Genomic DNA, 21,694 nt, shown 5'->3' on the forward strand with positions numbered 1-21,694 from the left:
TCGGTAAAAACTAAAGTAATTTTATTCATGTGCAACATCAGAGCCAAAACGTCTACTATAATTTTTGGCCAGATGACTAAATCTTGACCATTTAGGCTACAATACAACAGGTAACTAACTTAATTAAGATGTCACAGAGTAACTGTAAATAATCGTATGTACAGAGGGTTCCTATGCAGACTGGTCCCAGGTAATCTTATTCCGTCGGGTTAATGACTGTAAAACTGAGCGCTCGTCCTGAGGAAACTAAGCGGGAGTGGGACCGGTCTGCGTAGGGAAGCGTGTACGGACTTGTCCGTAAGTCGGCGTACGACCACTCGCCGCCCACCAACAGTTTTTGTTAGGTATATGTTGGAGTGAGACCGATCTGCATAGGAATTCTCTGTATATTTTGTGGAACAACCGAAAAACAACAAAATTTGAACCACAGCTCACTTAAGAAAATGTATAAAATGGTAGCAACCCCTGCACTTTTAAATGAGAGTAAAAAAACTGAATATTTTTTATAAAGCTTTAAACGAAATAAAGAACAACTGGATAATGCGGACTACGCTCGCCACTAGTGACCAGGTCGTACCGAGCCATGAGCGTATTCCGAATCTCAGCGCTGAGCAATCTGATGGCATCAGGTGTTCCGAATTTCAACGATGATTTCACTGATGCTCCGCCGGTGTCGCACCGGTTCCATCAGCTTGCAGAGGTGGTGGCAGTATCCATCAGTGAATCTGATTGGTTCTTGAATAGGGCGGGAATTAGCAGACGAATGACATCGTGCACTGTTGTGTCATGGCGGTATGTTCTGCTGTATTGTTTGTAATGAACACAACGTAAAAACAATATGTTAATGGCTTATGAGCGAACATGTCAAAGGACCAGTTAGTACTACTGGTTCGAGAAACAAATTGTTTATGCTCTCTTTTCTTTGAACGAGATGACAGAACAGAAATTTCGCAAAATATTGCTTGCGTAGCACAGACAACAACTTGTACAGCCGCCATGATAGCCATCGAATCTTCTAGCAGTTTTGTTCGTATTTTGCTGCAGCGTGACGTCATTGTTGTCCACCGGTCCGATAAGATTCGGAATACGCTGCATGTGAAACAAAACAGAATCGAAAGTTTGCTAGTAAAAGTCATGACTCATAACCCAATTACCAATAACTCGGAAATAATTAACATGAGTTTCATCAGTCTCAAGTAGGCCCTACTATCCGGCAAGACGAACTTCCGACTTGGCCTTGTAGGGCGCTGCAGTTGACCAGGTGTTTGTATATGTTAAGATAAGATGACGTCACAATGGTGTTGCACATATTTTCCACGTCGGAAGTTTGCCTTGGCGAGTAGTACACAAAGTAGTTTTCAGTTCCATGAATATTGTAGAAGATCTGACAGACACAATTAGTCGATTTGAAGTTCGCAGCATTTCCTTGTGCTACGTCATAGAACATTGTTGTACATAACAATGTGTCGAGAAATTCGCACCATTTAGTAATAATGGATCTTGGTTGAGTGAACTTCGGGCTTTTGTCGTAGAAGCATTTTTTAAGGACAATGACTCTCGGATAAACAAACACGACTTTTAGGCGTCACTTCCATATGGTATCGGAAGAAATGGTAAAGTTGCACTCATCAGACCATACTGAATTGGGTTTCGATTTAAGTTAAAAGCATCAGCCGTCGACAAGAATCCTCCTTGTCGCCCTAGAACTGTACGTAGTCCAGAACATGTGGAGAGAGTGAGAACGAGGATCCAGCAGATGCTTCACCAGTCTGTTCTTCAACATGTATGCGCTTTGGGTATGTCAGAAAGAATTGTTAGGAGCATCTTACATTATGATTTACACTTCCATCCATTTATGTTACAAATTTTGCAAAAATTAAATCCTCATGGTTATCATACCGGTTGCAGTAGTCCGATTGGCGACATAAATTGGCCTGCACGGTCGCCTGTTCTATCAGAAGCTGGTATCTTCCTGTGAGGTTACCTCAAGGGAAAGTGTATCAAGGATGACCTCATACGATCCAAGATTTGAAGGACAAAATTCGAACCGAAATTCAAGAAATTCTATGGGACATGCTGCAGAGGGTGATGGACAGCATCAAGCGCCTTGCAGAGATTTTTGTCGGGTCTGTTGGAACTCAACTGAGTGAAGTTATCTTCAAGAAAATGACGTAAAACTAAATTGTATACTTTAATGTATATTTTCAATTTGGTGTTCAATATTATTTTTCAAATTAAAGTGCTGGTTTTCGATATAAATCATTTAATTATTTCCGCCGGACGCTGTAGGGGAAACTCGGCTAATTCCGCAGTAGTGCATATATGATTTTACTGCGGCTTTACAATAGCGTGAACGTAAGTTTTGAGAGACTGTCAACAGAAGGCATGTCCTCTGCAGTGATATAGAAAAAATCAAGGATATTGGTCGACACCTCTGTCGGCAATACAGTGAAACATCGAAAGTTGGCTGTTTTTCGCGTTTTGCTGTACAGCTGTGAAGAAAGTGAGCATTGTTACATATAAATTGTTCATTTTACGTTACTTTCATAATGTATTTCATAATTATTTACTACTGCGGAATTAGCCAAGTCCTATTGCGGATTATCCTCACTGTTGCGGAATTACCCGAGCTGTTCTTTTTCAACTGTAATGTATGTACAACTAAATATATTTGCATTTCAACAGGTCTCTCTATCTCATTTGATAATGAAAGGTTTCTCCATGTCTACATACCTTGATAATATTTTTCAATAAACATTTTGAGAAAAATATGGTATATTTACTTCTTAATATTGCGGAATTAGCCGAGTCGTCCCTACATATTTAATTGAAGTTTCATATTTCAAATTTTTGCTCTGTTCGTTATAAAAATTAATGTTTATATTATTCCATAGTTTTTTCGTATGTAGTTACGATTAGTTAACACTAGATGACTCTAGTAGTATATCTGAATAAATATTTTCATTATTTTTTTTACGAATGTGAATGAGAATGTGGTTTAAGCAGATAAAATGCTTTATTATCTTTATTGTATTAATTATTTATTAGTCGACCTGGTTGGCAAGTTGGTATAGCGCTGGCCTTCTATGCCCAAGGTTGCGGGTTCGATCCCGGGCCAGGTCGATGGCATTTAAGTGTGCTTAAATGTGACAGGCTGATGTCAGTAGATTTACTGGCATGTAAAAGAACTCCTGCGGGACAAAATTCCGGCACATCCGGCGACGCTGATATAACCACTGCAGTTGCGAGCGTCGTTAAATAAAACATAACATTTAACATTTAACATTATTTATTATTTTATTCGCGAAGCAGTGTTATTAAATAACACGCCATATTTTCAATTCCTTTGACAATATTCAACAGAAGTCTCTTGTTATATTACTCTCGTCATATTTCGTGTAACGAGGAAGTAGAATACTGTACACAATTAATTATACATCGTAGTTCTTTGCATATAACGCATGCTTAATTACGTCAGTCTGTAATCTCATAGTGGGAGCATGATTGATGCTTCTCTGCGCGCATCAGTAACAACTCAATGAGAGAGGACGTGGGGGCTACTTTTTTTTTTTAGATGTTTTCACTTTGTGGAAATTTCCAGTAGCAAAATGTTTCTGACGTTATAGTTTGTTTCAAGGTTTTCATGATCACCGTTAAGTTTGGAAAGAACCGAAAAGTCCTGATGAAGTAAATGGACAATGAACTTGTATTGACATTGACGTAAGATTTGTGACATATTTTTACTGTGTCGTTCTTAATTATACCTGAAACATTGCAGACATGCGAAAGATTGTATACGAAATTTGAATGAAAATTTTAAATATGACATCACGAAATTTGAACAAAACTAAACAAATAGAATGTCATATTAATATTACATTTTATTTAGATAACCTCCGTCATCCATATTAGTGAAGAGTAAGTAATGTCGTTGATTTCAGGGAGTTATTCTTTGAAATATTTCAAACAAAAAAGTTTAACACAATTTTGCTGGTTTTTTCTTCCTTTCCAAGATAAAAAGTGTTTTATAATAGACATTTCATAGCGTGTTTTGGGAAAGCCATTGATTGAATCATCAATATGCTCAGTCAGTTTAAGAGAGCAGTGTATTATGATAAAATAATTTAGTTTTGTTCATTAAATGTGCAGAAATTTGATCCTAATAAATGTAACATTGAAAAATTATTTTGCAGAAAGAAAAATTACATTTGTTGTTATCAAATTTCTTCGCATTTAAAGAAAAAAACTAAAATTCTTTCAATAATATATTATTATAATACACTGTTCTCTTAAATTAACTGAGCATATTGAATTAAACTCAATGGGTTTCCAAAAACATAGCATGAAATGTTTCATATAAAACAATTTTTTATCTCGAAAAGGAAGCAAAAACGAGGAAAATTGTATTCAACTTTTTGTATGAAATATCTCAAAGAATAAACCCTTAAAATTAATGACATTACTTATGATTCACCCTATATACCTCATGTATCTGTAGAAAGTAAAAGTAAACATTTACTATATTTGTATACACTACAACAATTTCAGTTTTAAATTTCATTAATAGTACCAGTTGAAGTTATAAACTATTTATAGTAAAAATTATACACTTCATATAATTTTCCTTATTAATATGGACTTTATGTCCCTTCCTTTAATTCGACCGATCAGAAGTGAGTTTCTTAAAAATAAGAACATTCATTCATTCATTCATGTATTTTATTCCATAGATCTTACATGAGCAATGAACCTTTAAGATGTGGAACAAGTCAAAATTTTACAATATTACAATTACAATTTTTACAAATTTTTACAGTTTTACAATTTAATAATTTTCTACAATTTTTACAATTTTGTACAATTTTTTATAATATTTTGGCGAGATGTAGTGAGATGAGGTGAGGTCCGAGGATTCGCCAAAAGATTACCTGGCATTTGCCTTTTGGTTGGGGAAAACCTCGGGAAAACCAAACCAGGTAATCAAATCAAAGGGGGGGTAATCAAATCAAAGGGGTTGATGCCGAGTACTCGCCATAGACCATCCGGCTTCAGTCCCACGGCTGGGGAAAACCTCGGAAAAAACCACCAAATGGGGACCCAACCCAAGCCCGAACGCAGCTCCGGATCAGCAGCCCAGCGAGTCTGCCGACCGAGCTACAGCGATGGCTCTACTAAAAATATACAATACATAGTCAATCAGATTATTAAATTTACAAACGCAAACGATCATTCAACTCTTTCGAAATCTCTCTAAAATTATTAAACTTAAATGATCAAAAGACCACACTATCACTGTATTTAAGAAATAGACTGCTATATTAATGGAATAAAAATTACTAGACTAGTATACTATTCGACTAAAATTGTCTACCCATCTAGCCCACTAAAGTAACGCAGTTTTACTCCCGGTTGAGTGTTAGAGAAGGCCGTATGGCCTTAACTCTGCCAGGTTAAATAAACCATTATTATTATTATTATTATTATTATTATTATTATTATTATTATTATTATTATTATTATTAAAGTAAGAGTTACTTATCTACCAGATGGCTGCAATAAAATAATACTATACTATTTTACTTGACCACCCTAGTAAATTATAGTATGCTGTTAGAACATTTTACTAGGGTAATTTAGGCCAATAGACGTATCCTCAAAAGTAGGTAGAGATTATTAGATGAGTAAAATAAATTATTGCAAAATATAAGATAATTATACAGCAAGATTACTAGATCAAAATACTAATACATTACTACAGCACTGGACCGTTCGCTCAAAGTACCAAAGTACTACTACCGTAACTTATTGGATTGTTGATATACTAGAGCACAATACCAAAATATTCTCAGTCTATCGGATTGTTAACCCACTAAATCACAAGACGTCAATCCTTGTAGGCAACTGACTGTTAATTCACTACATCACAATACCAAATTACTACTAGCATACTGAACTGTTAGACTACAAGACCACAATACTACTAGGATACTGAATTGTTAGACTACCAGATCGCAGTACAAGAATATTTATAGCTCACTAGATCACAATACTACAACCCTAATGGCCTATTGGACTGTTAATCCACTAGGTCACAATACCAAAAATACTACTAGCATACTGGACTGTTAGACTACAAGACCACAATACTACTAGGATGCTGAATTGTTAGACCACCAGATCGCAGTACAAGAATACTTATAGCCCACTAGACTGCTAGTTCACTAGATCACAACACTACAACCCTAACGGCCTATTGGACTGTTAATCCACTAGGTCACAATATCAAAAATACTACTAGCATACTGGACTGTTAGACTACAAGACCACAATACTACTAGGATACTGAATTGTTAGACCACCAGATCGCAGTACAAGAATATTTACAGCCCACTGGACTGTTAGTTCACTAGATAACAATACTACAACCCTAATGGCCTATTGGACTGTTAATCCATTAGATCACAGTATCAAAAATACTACTAGCATACTGGACTGTTAGACTACAAGATCACAATACTACTAGAATGCTGAATTGTTAGACCACCAGATCGCAGTACAAGAATACTTATAGCCCACTAGACTGTTAGTTCACTAGATCACAATACTACAACCCTAATGGTCTATTGGACTGTTAGTCCACTAGATCACAATACCAAAAATACTACTAGCATACTGGACTGTTAGATACAAGATTATAATACTACTAGGATGCTGGATTGTCAAACGACCAGATTTCAGTACAAGAATACTTATAGCCTACTGGACTGTTAGTTCACTAAATCACAATATTGAAATCCTACTGATCTACTGGACTGTTAGTCCACTAGAACACAATTCTGTAGTGCTACTACTTGGTTACTAGATCGTTAGTCCATTGTATAACAATACTATATTGTTAGACTATTGGATTGTTAAGGGGTTAGGTACAGCTTATAGCAGTAAAGTTGTGGAAATATTCAACTTTTTTTTTCCATTACTGTATCTTGTACAATAATGAAAATTGGTAGGTGTAAAACATTGTCCGTCTGCTATACGAACAAAATATTTTTACGATTAAAAAAATTATTTACATTTATTTTTCAAAATTCAGTTCACTGTCCAGTGATGAAGCGTTTCCCACATAACTCAAAAACTACCCAACATTCTGTGATGAAATTTTTTGTGTGTGTTTATGTATGTCATATATATACAATGTGATGCAAGATCAATCCTCTGTCTTTGACATTGTCTGATAAAAATAAATTCACTTTAAAAATGGTCAGATACCAGTATTTTCTTTTAACACAAAATAAAAAAAAAAATTACTTATTAAGGATTGTAGTTGAAAGAGCATGATATTGTAAACATGAGTTTCAGCAATAAATTAAAAAGGGAGAACATGAAAAAGTTAACAAGTTTATGAGTTATGAGGAAAACGTTTCACCACTACTCAGTGAACTGCCACCATTTTGACTTTTGAAAAAAAAAAAGTACATTTTTTTTAATTCGTAAAAATAGTTTTTTTCATTTAGCAGAAAGACAATATTTTACACATACCAATTTTCATTATTGTACAAGATACAGTAATGGAGGAAAAAATGTTGAATATTTTAAAAAATCTGCTGTAAGCTGTACCTAACCCCTTAAACCACCAGACCACAATAAAATACTGCTAGGCTACTGATCTATTAGATTCATGACATTCAACAACTCTTCATGAAACTGATACTAAAACTTTGTGTTCTACTAGTAGACTATATATTTCAACTAGACTGTGACTATAAATTAAGACTTTATAGTAGTAGTAAGTTTTTTTTTTACTTGTTCCATATTCTAGCTTTGAAGCAATGTACGAATACCATGGAATGTTAATAAATACAATACAATACAATTCAAAATCACAACACCGCAATAAAATTGAACTATTAGAATATTATACTACCAGACCACAATACAAAAATACTACTAGACTACTGGATTAATGAATCATCAGAAAACAATATCAAAATGTTACTAGGATATTAAAATGTGGACCACCAGACCACAATATTACAAGAAAGCTAGGCTACTGGATTATAAAGACCCAAATCACAATCACAATACTGAAATATTAATGCACTGTAAGACTATTAGCTCACAATACTTCAATATAGCCAGGCTAATAGACTATCGCCTATGTATTTATGCATGAACTACATATTTTGACAAATGGAAAATTTTACAGTTTCTAAGGTCGTAACCTTACAAGTTTATTTACTCTGTTCCTTTTTCATTCAGCTGGGTCAAGAACAAAATAATGCAAGAGAGATGCGTGAGGTGCGTAATATATGACGTCACACAATAACATTGAAACGACAACTACTGAGGAGAGCAAAAACTTCCTTAAGTTTTCCTGACACACAAGTGGTTACTACTTTAACGTACCTGACGCTGGGTCTACTACACTCTGCGTTGAGGTTGGACTACGAGGCACATGTCAAGAATTTGGTGAGTGGAAATCATGCCTCTTTCACATGGCGAATTTTGACCATTAACATTAATGTAAGCTAGAAATAAGATATGTTACTTCACTACAGTTATTCCTTTGCTGTAGTAGGCTATTTATTACATTATTTAAAAAAAATTGTTTTGCAAATCGTTTTTAAGTTTTACTTCATTTAATATTTTTAACTTCGGATTTTAATTTTACCTCCAACTTTCCAACGTATTTTGATTAACATTTTTCCTTTGCAGAATTGTTTTTTAAGTGTAATTCACATTTCTTGAAATATTGGATGTTTAAGTTTGATATACACGTCTTTTTCAGAACTTGTTTTGTAATTCTGATTTGAGCTACATATTACATTTAAACAGTCACTCTGAAATTTTATTTTCAATGTTTGCTGTCAACTTCAAATTGCAAATGTACGTACTTCCATTTCTTACTTCTTTGTAGTAGTAGGCTACTTATTACATTATTTTTAAAATTTGTTTTAGAGATAATTTTTACTTTGTTAATATTTCTACATACGATTTTAGTCTTTACCTCCAACTTTCCTATAAAGCTATGTTGATTTATATTTTATCTTTACAAACTTGCATTCGATGTGCAATTCAAATTTCTCTGATTATTTGACATATACACGGATTTTTACCACTTGTAATTTTGATTTTATGTGTTATATTTGAACCGTCAATCTGAAAGTTTATTTTGAATATACTGTGAATTTCAAATTACAAATATACGTTTTCACAGTTCTTATTTTGGGCTTTTACTGCGAACACTTATATCGAACTTTTACTGCGAAAAATTTCATTGAATTTTTACTGCGTTCATTCTGACGTACCAACATTCATTACTTCTGAAGAAATGTTCGAATCATCGACATTTCTGGACTCTGATTTCACGCCTATAGATTCATCTTAGTAACACAGACTAAATGATAGTTAGTTAAATAATCTTGTTAGAAACTTAGAACTTTCAAAGGGTAAGACAGAACTTCTAGCATTCCGATGTCAACAGAGGAACGTGTTTGTTAAAAATGTGAAAGTTTCTGTCTATATTGAGCTCGTCAGGAGCATTTAGAATTAATTTCGAAGTCAATGTTTTCTGTAATGAAGTGCAAGAATTTATGAAAACCATAAATATCCAACTATCCACATTCCTATGGGCCAACAAGACTATAAATATCAAATACTAGCACAGGAAAATGGATACAACCCCCAACATAATAAAAAAACATCATAAGAATGACTAAATGCAACACAAACACAAGAACAAAACGAATACGGCACACTAACATATGAAAACAAGAACACATACAAGATTGCATCATCTTTCAACTAAAATACAACATTGCATACAGAGCACACTACAAACACATCTTAACACACAGACAAGACACAAAAATAAATACAACTTAACAGTATATATAAACTGTCATGGAATAGTTGCAACGACTTCTACATTGGACAGACTGGAAGATCATTTCAAATATACGTTACAAGGAACATATCACAGCCATAACCAAACTACACAACAATTCAACCTACGCGAAACACATCACAAACTCCAATCACAACTACAGCAACATAGACACTGACATGAAAATACTACACGTCCAGTCAAAAAAACAGAAACTTGACACTCTAGAACAATATGAAATTTAAAAAATATTCAGAAACACACTCCCCAGCAACACTCAACTCAATTTTAAAACACACACCTTTTTCGACACAGTCATAGACGCATTCCACCACAATAGGAAACCAGAAGATAGTACAGGGATTTCGCTAGGCTTTGGACAACGAAGAACATTATTTTGAAGCTAGTCAGCCAGGTAACTTCCTCATATTAACTCAGTAAAGAGTTATAAAGTTATACTTACTTACTTAATTACTTACTTACTTACTTACTTACTTACTTACTTACTTACTTACTGGCTTTTAAGGAACCCGGAGGTTCATTGCCGCCCTCACATAAGCCCGCCCTTGGTCCCTATCCTGAGAAGATTAATCCAGTCTCTATCATCATATCTCACCTACCTCAAATTCATTTTAATATTATCTTCCCATCTACGTCTCGGCCTCCCTAAAGGTCTTTTTCCCTCCGGCCTCCCAACTAACACTCTATATGCATTTCTGGATTCGCCCATACGTGCTACATGTCCTGCCCATCTCAAACGTCTGGATTTAATGTTCCTAATTATGTCAGGTGAGGAATACAATGCGTGCAGTTCTGTGTTGTGTAACTTTCTCCATTCTCCTGTAACTTTATCCCTCTTAGCCCCAAATATTTTCCTAAGCACCTTATTCTCAAACACCCTTAACCTATGTTCCTCTCTCAAATTGAGAGTCCAAGTTTCACAACCATAAAGAACAACCGGTAATATAACTGTTTTATAAATTCTAACTTTCAGATTTTTTGACAGCAGACTGGATGATAAAAGTTTCTCAACCGAATAATAACAGGCATTTCCCATATTTATTCTGTGTTTAATTTCTTCCCGAGTATCATTTATAGTTATAAAGTTATAATCAGTCAAAATTTATTTGTTTATTAAGCCCAAGTCAGTTTATAGGAAGAGACGGATAGACAAATGAAAAAAGACAGATGGGAACACAAACAAATAATGGGTACATAGATCAACACACAAGTAGATACATCGCTGGACAAATATAAAGATACATAGATCGAGAGACAAGCACATAGATGAATAAACATTTAGACACTTCAGTGGACAGACAGACAACTATGTGGGTAAATGAACAGACATGCGAAGCACATGAATTAACTACGGTCTAATTCAGGTATGTTAAACATACGGGCAAAATTACCAACAGGTCTCTATCAGATTGGACTTTGCGAGTTCTATGGTGTGGATGAATGCCACGACGTGTAAAGTGTTTACGTTGCACAGGGAGTAAGTTACTACAATAATGTTTATTTACAAGTTAATACTAAACTATACATAACCTTACTAGGATTATGTGTTTAGGAAATGTATATGTCGACAACCATGTTAAATATAATTGTTTTGTAGGTACACTTGACAATTTTTAATAAAAATGATTAAACATTATAACAAAAACAATTCAAAATATTAAATCCATTATATATTGTGAATGATCGTCACCCTGAAAGCAACAGTTACTGAAGACTGCTGACAATAGCGGAAGGGATAAGATGACGAATCAGCTGACAGCGGGAAGAGTAGGTCATAGAAAACAGATCAAGAAGGTGGTTAAGAAGAAACAAGCAAGACGTCCGGAGCCGACAAGGAGGGGAAGTAAAGAAGATTTGTGTAGTTCATCTACTTGTGAGGGAAAGGAAGGAAATAAGGAACCGCAGAACTACAGTCTACGAAGTTGGTGCTTAAGGGGGATGGAGTGATAAAAGTGTGGCAAAAGACATAGAAACAATTAAGTGAATGTTCAAGGAGTAAGAGTAGCTATCAAAATAATCGGAGGGAGAATGTATGATCGAATAAGTGAATTAGTGTCCAGAGAAACAATAGTCGACAAAGGAAGTGACTAGAGAAAATTAGAAGTGTTTGTTAATAGTAATTGGTAGTGTAATGTTACTAATATTGGAGTGTCGACTAAGTTAGCGTACAGTCAGAGAAATTGAAATGATAGGAAGACAGTAAGTATTTCAATGTAAGTTTACAAATGAAGGTTGAGTTGACTTACAAAAATAGTGCCAAACGGAAAATTTATCGGGGTGAAAGGGAACAATTAAACAAAATAAACATGTGATTCAGTGTCTAATGGAGAAATAGGAGATAAGAATGATGACAGAAGTGAGGGAAGTTAGAGCTGATTGTAAGTTAGAGAGGTAAGTGAATGAATATGATTAATAGTGTAAATAAAAGTTAGTTCAAAATTGGGGAAATTTTAGACGATAGGAAGTACTTCAAAATATAAGTAAACAATAAAAGTGGGGAGGTGTTCAGTGGAAAGAAGAGAAAATTTTAAGGTGAGAGGTTAGAAAGCAAATTGAGAGTATGTATTTTAGTAATAGAGGTAACAAAGGTAAAATAAGATGACTGCACACGTCAATGAAAGTTTGTATGTGCTATTGTAATTAGACGGTAATGGGGAGCACGAATACAGAGATGTGGTGGCGACCCATTACCAAATAAGAGTTGTAGAAATAAATATATCATATCATATCATATCATATATCATATCATATCATATCATATCATATCATATCATATCATATCATATCATATCATATCATATATCATATCATATCATATCATATCATATCATATCATATCATATCATATCATATCATGTCATATCATATCATATATCATATCATATCATATCATATCATATCATATCATATCATATCATATCATATCATATCATATCATATCATATCATATCAATAAATGTACAGTATAGGCTACAATATATCCTGACATTTAGTTAAAATTGTTATATTATACGGGGTGATTCAAAACCTCTGCGACAAACTCTGCGGTATTATAGATCTAACAATAAGGAACTCTTTTCGCTAAACAACCTATGTCTTTTGACGCGTCGTTTCGAAGTTACCGTTGAAAATGTTTTTGAGAGGGCGTACGTCAATGTATGTGAATGTGTGCACCCCTGTTTGTTTGTTGAGATGTTTGTAAGAGACGTGAAGGGTTGTTGTTGTTTGTTTACGTTTAATGTTCAATACCTTTTTCTTTCAGTTCAGTCTAATCATCAATTGAGAATGGATGTCTTCACTTTTTCCGAGTTAGCCGACATGGTAATGTGTTATGGGGAGGCTCGCGGAAACGGAAAAAGAGCTCTCCACATGTACCAACAACAGCTTCAAAACAGAAATCATCCTCACCACACTATGTTTACTCGACTTTATCAGCGCCTTCGAGACGATGGGTCTCTTCGTCCCCGGCGCATTGGTGGAAGACCGCGTAGACATCCATTCGCAATTGATGATTACACTGAACTGAAAGAAAAGGTATTGAACATTAAACGTAAACAAACAACAACCACCCTTCTCTTCTCTTACAAACATCTCAACAAACAAAGAGGGGTGCACACATTCGCATACATTGACGTACGCCCGCGTAAAAACATTTTCAACGGTAACTTCGAAACGACGCGTCAAAAGACATAGGTTGTTTAACAAAAATGGTTCCTTATTGTTCGATCTATCGCCCCTCAGAGTTTGTCGCAGAGGTTTTGAATCACCCTGTAATTAATTACATATCTTTCATAATAAAATTAAAATAGGACCTAATTCAAATCTCTTTTGTTTTTACACACATATCATGTGTCTTTCAAGACTAGTATTGTAAATCTAAATAATTCCTCCAATGTCACATTGAACTCTTTGCTGGAATGGACTCTCTCTGAAAATCTGTCAAGCGTGGTCTTCGCGCAGTTTTGTTGAGATTCATTTGTGAAAAAAACTGTTCGCACCTATAAGTGCTCCAAAATATTGACATTACTTGTGCTGCAGACTTAAAGTTTGGGAAGCGAGATGGAATTTAAACAAACAAATAATGACAGTAAAACTTTAATAATAGCTGCAAATCAAGCTTTCAGGTATAACTCCCTGTAAAGTTAATTTGAATAATTTCGAGGGAAAAATTGTTCCGGGGCCGGGCATCGAACCCGGGACCTTTGGTTAAACGTACCAACGCTGTCCCAACTGAGCTACCCGGGAACTCTACCCGACACCGATCCAATTTTTCCCTCTATATCCACAGACCTCAAAGTGGGCTGACAACCGTCAAGCAATCAACATTGAGTGCACAGTAACTCTGTGTGACTTAAATTATGGTTTTCTGTTACGTACAGTGACGTGTAGTATGCAAATAAAGCTTTCAGGTATAACTGCCTGTAAAGTTAATTTGAATAATTTCGAGGGAAAAATTGTTCCGGGGCCGGGCATCGAACCCGGGACCTTTGGTTAAACGTACCAACGCTGTCCCAACTGAGCTACCCGGGAACTCTACCCGACACCGATCCAATTTTTCCCTCTATATCCACAGACCTTAAAGTGGGGTGTCAAAAAAAGCGTTATAACTTCTAATAAATATAAATTGACCAGTTTTCCATAAATAAATGTATATATATATATATATATATATATATAAAGAGTTAATTGATTCTTCCCATCACTCCCGACAAAATAAATTATAATATTAAAACAAGACAAGGGTTTTGCACTTCACCCACTCTATTTAATTTATATTTGGACAACGCAATCCGACAATGGAAACAGCGGCTAAGTACTTTACATATATCAAACAACAACGATACGAACAACTTTATAATAACACTCTTATATGCGGATGATCAGGTCGTAATATCGGAAAATGAAGATACGATGCAGAGAGCTTTGTTTGAACTCCACAAAATAATACAGAATTATAATTTTGACATCTCCATAAGTAAAAGTAAGGCGATGGCATTTCAGAGACTCCACCCTATGAGATGTAAATTTGTACTAAATAATATGCCAATAGAACAAGTAAATAAATTTAAGTTCCTGGGTTGCTCGCTATCATACATTAAGGAAGTAGATACAGAAAATAAAATTGAAAATCTTTCTAGAATGTGTGGTACAATTAAGAGGACACTGAGGAACAAAGTCAGAAAAGACACAATGATAAAGTTCTATAAAACTATGGCAATTCCGGGAGCGCTATATGGCAGTGAGACATGGACAATGTCATCTAGAGATAAAAGTAGATTACAGGTAACAGAGATGAGGTTTCTGAGGTCGGTACTGGGTGTAACAAGAAGAGACAGGGTTAGAAATAGAAATATAAGAAACCAATTACAAATTTATAATGTAAATGAACAGATAGTAAATTATAGACAAAAATGGTTGAAACACGTATAGAGAATGGGCAAGGTTAGATATACTAAACAAATTATGCATTATATACCTAAAGGGAGGAGAAACATTGGTAGACCTAAGAAAAGATGGATCAATCAATGAGTGCAACTAATTTGGAGCCGAAACAAGCCTTAAAAGGCTTAAAGCTTGGAGGAGGAGAAGAAGAAGAAGAAGAAGAAAAAGCAGAAGAAGAAATAAAATTAAAATAATACATAATAAAACTCTATAGCTTCTCACCATCACTTGCCATCGTGTTGCTTTCAGTAAGTACTCCAAAGCAAGAAATAGTATATTTCGGACTAGCAGTGTACTTATGCACCACTGTCTCCCCTCTTGCGGCGTAAGAGGGGAAGAGCATCGGTGCCCGCGAGCTGGACTGTTCACATGACGGACGACTTACTCATAGCGAGCTGATGCTGACATGACTGGTCTAACCTATGCCGGATTTGGACTAATGTGCAATGTTCGAAATGGAAAGTGGATTATGCAGTCAGATAACAATTATTTCGACTCCATCGATGTTCAGTGATAATTCTAGGAAAACCATAAATTCTATTACAACCAAAGGATATTTGAACATTTGTGAAGCGATGGAAATTTAAAGGGGAATGGTTACGTGAATTTGCTTGGCACCAGATTACGTAACGTAAGAGTTTTAAGACTTCGCGCGCTGAATGTATAATTAGCAAGTGCCGTATTTACATGACACCGTTTGTTATTCTCATTTTTGATCGGCACTTTTTGATAATTTATTCCTATGATAGTAATGTCAAATTTGCATTTAAATTATATCAGTTACAAAAAATAACTGACGAGTTGACGCAGACAGAAGGTCAACGGCATCAGATTAGTTCCTAATAGAGGGAAAGGGAAGAAGAAGAATGCTGTTCACCTCTAAAAGCATGACGAGCCTGCCTCACGATAAGATATGCAGTGTGTGGTCCTTGATCTTGGATGGTACATTATTTACTTCAGTCTTGTGTTTGTTATATCTGTGAAAACTACTTTTGTGAACTGGAACTCGTTGAGTACGTTCAACATGATTACCATGTGTGTCCTCTGTTATCGACAGCAGAGTCGAACACGCTTTAAGCATATCATTTTGATATAATATTTGGCGTCGAATTTCAAATTCATGTTTTAAAATTTACCAGTTTTTCCACTTCTACCTTCATACATCTTACAATGTAAAAACTGCGTACAGAAAGTTATATCCGGTGACCTTTTTTCCTAAAATTTTCTCTCGTCACCCTCCATTCAACTGTTGTGAAACTGATTATCAGGCTTCGAGACTTTGGACTCGATACAATAAGTTTACTGTGCATGCACTATATGTTGCTGACTCGCTGCAGGTAGATAGAGGTGTGTTGAGGTAACAACGTTACTATTTAGGGTAGGTACGGTAGTATGGGGAAACAAACATATGTACATTCTGAAAGTAAATATACATTACACAATGATAATGTCAAAAGAATGTGAAAAGCATTTATTCTCCTGTCTTTTATAAGCATTTCTGTTTAATTACACACAGTGTTAATGGTGGAAATAAGCATGTAGCAATCTTAATTTTTTCATTTATCCTATTGGTCGTCTTTAGGAAGTGCAGTTACAGTACCGAATTGCAATGTACCTACTACAAGATACATTCTCAGTGTCTCAAACGTAAATCTTTTTCGGTTATCTGCCAAAGTTTGTACTGTAGAAAGCTACGCTCTACGTCGCATGACGTCATAAGAGCAAAACGAAAAAACCTAACATCATTGCATAAGAGACAGTCTTTCATTCTCTGGTGACTCTATGTCCACTAATTTGCTGTTTATGTTATACTATGTTCCATATCCGTTATTTTGACATAAAATTGATTTCCACTTCTGTTTTACAAGTTCAGTACTTGATGCCTCATTAATTCTCTGCATCATTTTCTAAATTAATTTGAGGGCTTCCGGCATCTCTTGCTCTGACTTTTCTAACCGTGTAATAGTTTCAGACACAGTTCGTCAGAACCTTCAAATCCAGAGCGTTTTCCTTTGCGTAACTGTTGGCATTCATTCTACAGTAACCCATCCACTGTACGCTTTACCACTACACTCAGTACGCGGTTATGCGGATTTCCCACTGAACTGCTCTATTGGGGCCGAAGTCTCGAAGCCTGCTGATGATTTAAGTACGTTCTATTGGAATAGAAAATTACCGTATTTATTTAAGCAACATCCATAACATTAAACCAATCTAAATTTCGCTGCACAGAAATTTGCATTATTTGTGTAGGAAAGATTCTGGAAAATTCAAATAATTTCTGAGAAAAATGTACATATGCATTAAAAACGAACTTGTAAAATATATCTTGAAATTTATAATATTCCTTAAATTCGTTGTGTTAAGGTTAAGCTATATAAGATTATTCTAAAGTAAGTTCCCAGTTTGAAATGGCTGTATCTTCTGTACATAATAAGTTTGTTTTCATACAGATTTAATTATGCTTTAGAGGGATTATTTTTTCGATATGTATTTTGTTGTGTCAGACTTCTTTAAACAATAATTGTGGTTAAGCGTACAGACAGCAATCATTTTTACAGTGGTTTTGCTTTTACGAGTTCGTATTGGCCACGTTCAGTGCTATTGTTGTTTAGTCAGCTGTCCGAAGACAGATATGAATAACTGTTTCATATGAATGTAAGCAAAATAAGTCACACACTTGCTTAAACAGTGTAGGTTAAAAATAAAGTCAGTATTTTCTTTTTGGGATAGAGAATATCGTTTTTAAATTCAAGAAAACTAAGTTCACTTCTTAATTGGGTGCACAGTAGAGTTGGGTCAATTCGTGAACGAATCGTTCATTCGAACGACTAATAATAAAGAATCGTAAGAGTCGATTCGTAATATGAATGAATCGTCGTTCAAAAGAATCGTAACCCACGATTATATTTACTTGTTTGATGTAACCTGCCAGCGGACATATTCGAACCGTGCCGAATGCTCCCGAGCGACAGTTTATTTAAAATATTGTATTTTTAAGTGTGAAAAATAATGAGCACGAACCTGAAATTTACATGGTTAAATAGAGATGTAATGAAAAAAATGTACGTGATAATGAGGTTTAGTTGATAAATTATAATTAAGAAACACTATCTTGAATAATTTTGTAGACTAATGGAGGTCATGATGAATGGTTCCAGCCAATGAGAAAGAGACAATCCAATGTCTCGCCTCTTATGCCATCTATGCGAGAGATGTAGAACGTTTTTGTTCTATCCATGCTTTGCAAAGGAAAGTGTTATGTGAGTCGTTCGTTGACGATTCAAAAGAATAGTTGAAATCGCAGACTGGGAAGAATCGTGAACTCGTTGACGATTCAAAAGAATAGTTGGAATCGCAGACTGGGAAGAATCGTGAACTCGTTGACGACTCAAAAGGATCGTTGGAATCGCAGACTAAGAAGAATAGTGGATTCGTTGACGATTCAAAAGAATATTTGGAATCGCAGACTGGGAAGAATCGTGAACTCGTTGACGATTCAAAAAGATTGTTGCAATCGCAGACTAGGAATAATCCTGAACTCGTTGACGATCCAAAAGAATAGTTGGAATCGCAGACTGGGAAAAATCATGAACGAATTATTAGAAACGATTCTTAATGTATGATTAAATCGTTGGAATCGACTTCTGAAAAATAATCGTGTTGCCTAACTCTAGTGCATAATACTCATAGATGGTATCATTTAAGTAGATCTCTTATACGATAGTTTAAGTAAGTATACTACAAAAGGAAAAAAATCTGAGTTGTTATGAATAGCGTGAAATTTGTAATAAAAAAGAATGTGTCATCTTCATAAAACTAACATTCATTACGGCGTGATATAAAACAGGGACTGTGTGTGCAATCATTTATAAAACGGTTTTATAAGACTCAAAACTCATAAAATACACACATTAAGTAAAATATGCAAATGATAAAAGACGCAAAAGCGAAAAAAAAAAAAAGATGGCATCAATCTTGTGATGGTTATTACGAGTACTAGCAACAATAAACGAAGAGACTATAAAAGCCAACATTTCCGTCAATGTTTTTATGTGATGTTATTAGAATATTATAAATTGCTACGTCCTCGTTACTCATCAGTTTCACGTCATATTCAATTTTTTATGGTAATGTATACGGCAGACTTAAAAGCATTCTCGGTGAGATAGAGTTTAATTAAAAGTGAAACGAGATGATGATGCGACAATTATAAACATTTGAATTATACTACATTATTTTCTTTAGTGAAAATTAAAATAATGAAAAATTGTTAGTAGACTATACAGTGACATTTACCTCTGACTGAGGTTCTGGCTGATATGTACAGTATAACATCATGCCTAATCGTTGGTCAGTACACGGACTTCTTTTTGGAGTTCGTGGTGCCATCTCCAAATACACCTATAACCTTTTAAAATCATATCCAAAGCTATACTAAACGTTAGAAATCGAAAACAACAAACCCATAAATTTTCTAGACATCACAATAACAAAAGTCGACAACAAACACACATTCAAAATCTACAGAAAACCCACAACAACGACAACGACAACACATCCAATCACCCACCACAACATAAATAAGCTGCTTTCCGAACAATGGTACACAGACTACTCAACATACCAATGAGCCAACATGATTACAAAGAAGATCTAAACACAATCAAATACATAGCACAAGAAAACGGATACAACCTCAACATAATAGACAACATAATACGAAAAACAAAACATAATCACAAAAAACATAAGAATACAACACAGACGCAAGAACACAAAAAAATACATCACACTAACATACGAAAACAAAAACACACACAAGATTGCAACCTCATTCAAGAAATTAAATTACAACATCGCATACAGAACAAAAACATCTCAACACACATACAACACAAACAAACAAATACAACCACACAGGCGTATACAAACTCAAATGTAAACCTGCAACAACTTCTACATAGGACAGACAGGCAGATCATTTCAAACACGTTATAAAGTACACATCACAGCCATAACAAAATTACAAAACACTTCCTCATATGCAGAACACATCACAAATGCTAACCACATATACAGAGACATCAACACAGACATGGAAATTCTACATATCCAACCAAAAAGCCAGAAACTAAATACACTAGAACAATACGAAATATACAAACACATAAAAGCACATCCAAATAAAATTCTCAACACACAACTCAATTACAGAACACACACACTCTTTGACTCCACATTACACTACACAAACACACTCCCACAGGAAACAAAACAAAAGGCGCCAAGACCAGCAACGACCAGTTCTGATGAAGGCTAATAGCAGGCCGAAACATGTTAACAAGGCAACATAAAATATTTAACACGTGAAAGATATATAATACGTTTTCCAAAGCTTTTGAAATCAATAGGATTCACATTTTACAATATTGAGAAAATCCTTAGAGAAATTCTGAAGGATTCAATTCAAATTTTGCATTTTCATCTCTATTCCAGTAATACAATTTCACCCTACCTTTAATTTTTCATTTTTTATTTTATTATCATTATTATTTTTTAAAATTTATTGTTTGCATTTTCATTGTTTTATTGTAAATTTCTATATGTGTATCTGTTTCCTGGATCCTTGTGTAACTCTTATTCAAGAGCAGATGGTTTTATTTTATTTTATAAATCCGATATATATATATATATATATATATATATATATATATATATATGAGTAGCTTAATATCAAAGACGGACATCTGACCTCAATCGAAATTTAGATAGCTGTGGTTTTTTAAACAATTTTTCATACTCTTTCCAGTTATAGTGAAACCATATGCAAACTCTAACACTATATTTATAAAATAAATTGTGTTAAATATTACAAAGAACACTGTGAATTAAAAAATTGCCTCTAGATCAAAACTATGGAGACGACAGTATATTATATATACACTGGCAGTACATCTCACTTGACGATATGTCAGAGTAAGAACAATTGTTTGTATGCATCTGAAGTCTGATAAGTGAAATGTGTAGCTAATCGGCGATGTAGTCGAATGCTCTACTGCAGGACTTCCATTATACAGTGCGTCTTCGCCATCATGCCCGCGATGATTAACCGGCCGCGTGCCCGGTGGGAGGCCGCGCTTCTGCCGCTGAGATGGCATGAGCATTCGCGCATCTTCTTAAAACTTACAATGAAGCGTCATGCACAATATCTGGTTCTCTGATGATCAATATCTGTCACTCTGTGATGCCGCGTGTCCATGCAGTTGAAATCAAGTCTCATCATAAAAAATCGATCAGGGATCAAGTTCCTCATTATTTACTTTTTCTAACAGATAATTACAAAAA

The 21,694-nt window shown here is 34.8% G+C and overlaps 1 protein-coding gene across 1 annotated transcript in view; it reads left to right on the plus strand.

Moving 5' to 3' along the window:
* Positions 1-8,276: 8,276 nt before the first annotated feature.
* The window catches only part of LOC138709033 (protein peste-like), a 140,086-nt gene continuing 126,668 nt past the window's right edge, over positions 8,277-21,694 (plus strand). Inside the window, exon 1 of the mRNA XM_069839512.1 lies at positions 8,277-8,466. The gene's annotated coding sequence lies outside the window, so the exon portion shown is untranslated. The remainder of the gene's footprint in view (positions 8,467-21,694) is intronic.

Source organism: Periplaneta americana, chromosome 11, assembly GCF_040183065.1.
Source record: "Periplaneta americana isolate PAMFEO1 chromosome 11, P.americana_PAMFEO1_priV1, whole genome shotgun sequence".
Classification (NCBI taxonomy): Eukaryota; Metazoa; Arthropoda; class Insecta; order Blattodea; family Blattidae; genus Periplaneta; species Periplaneta americana.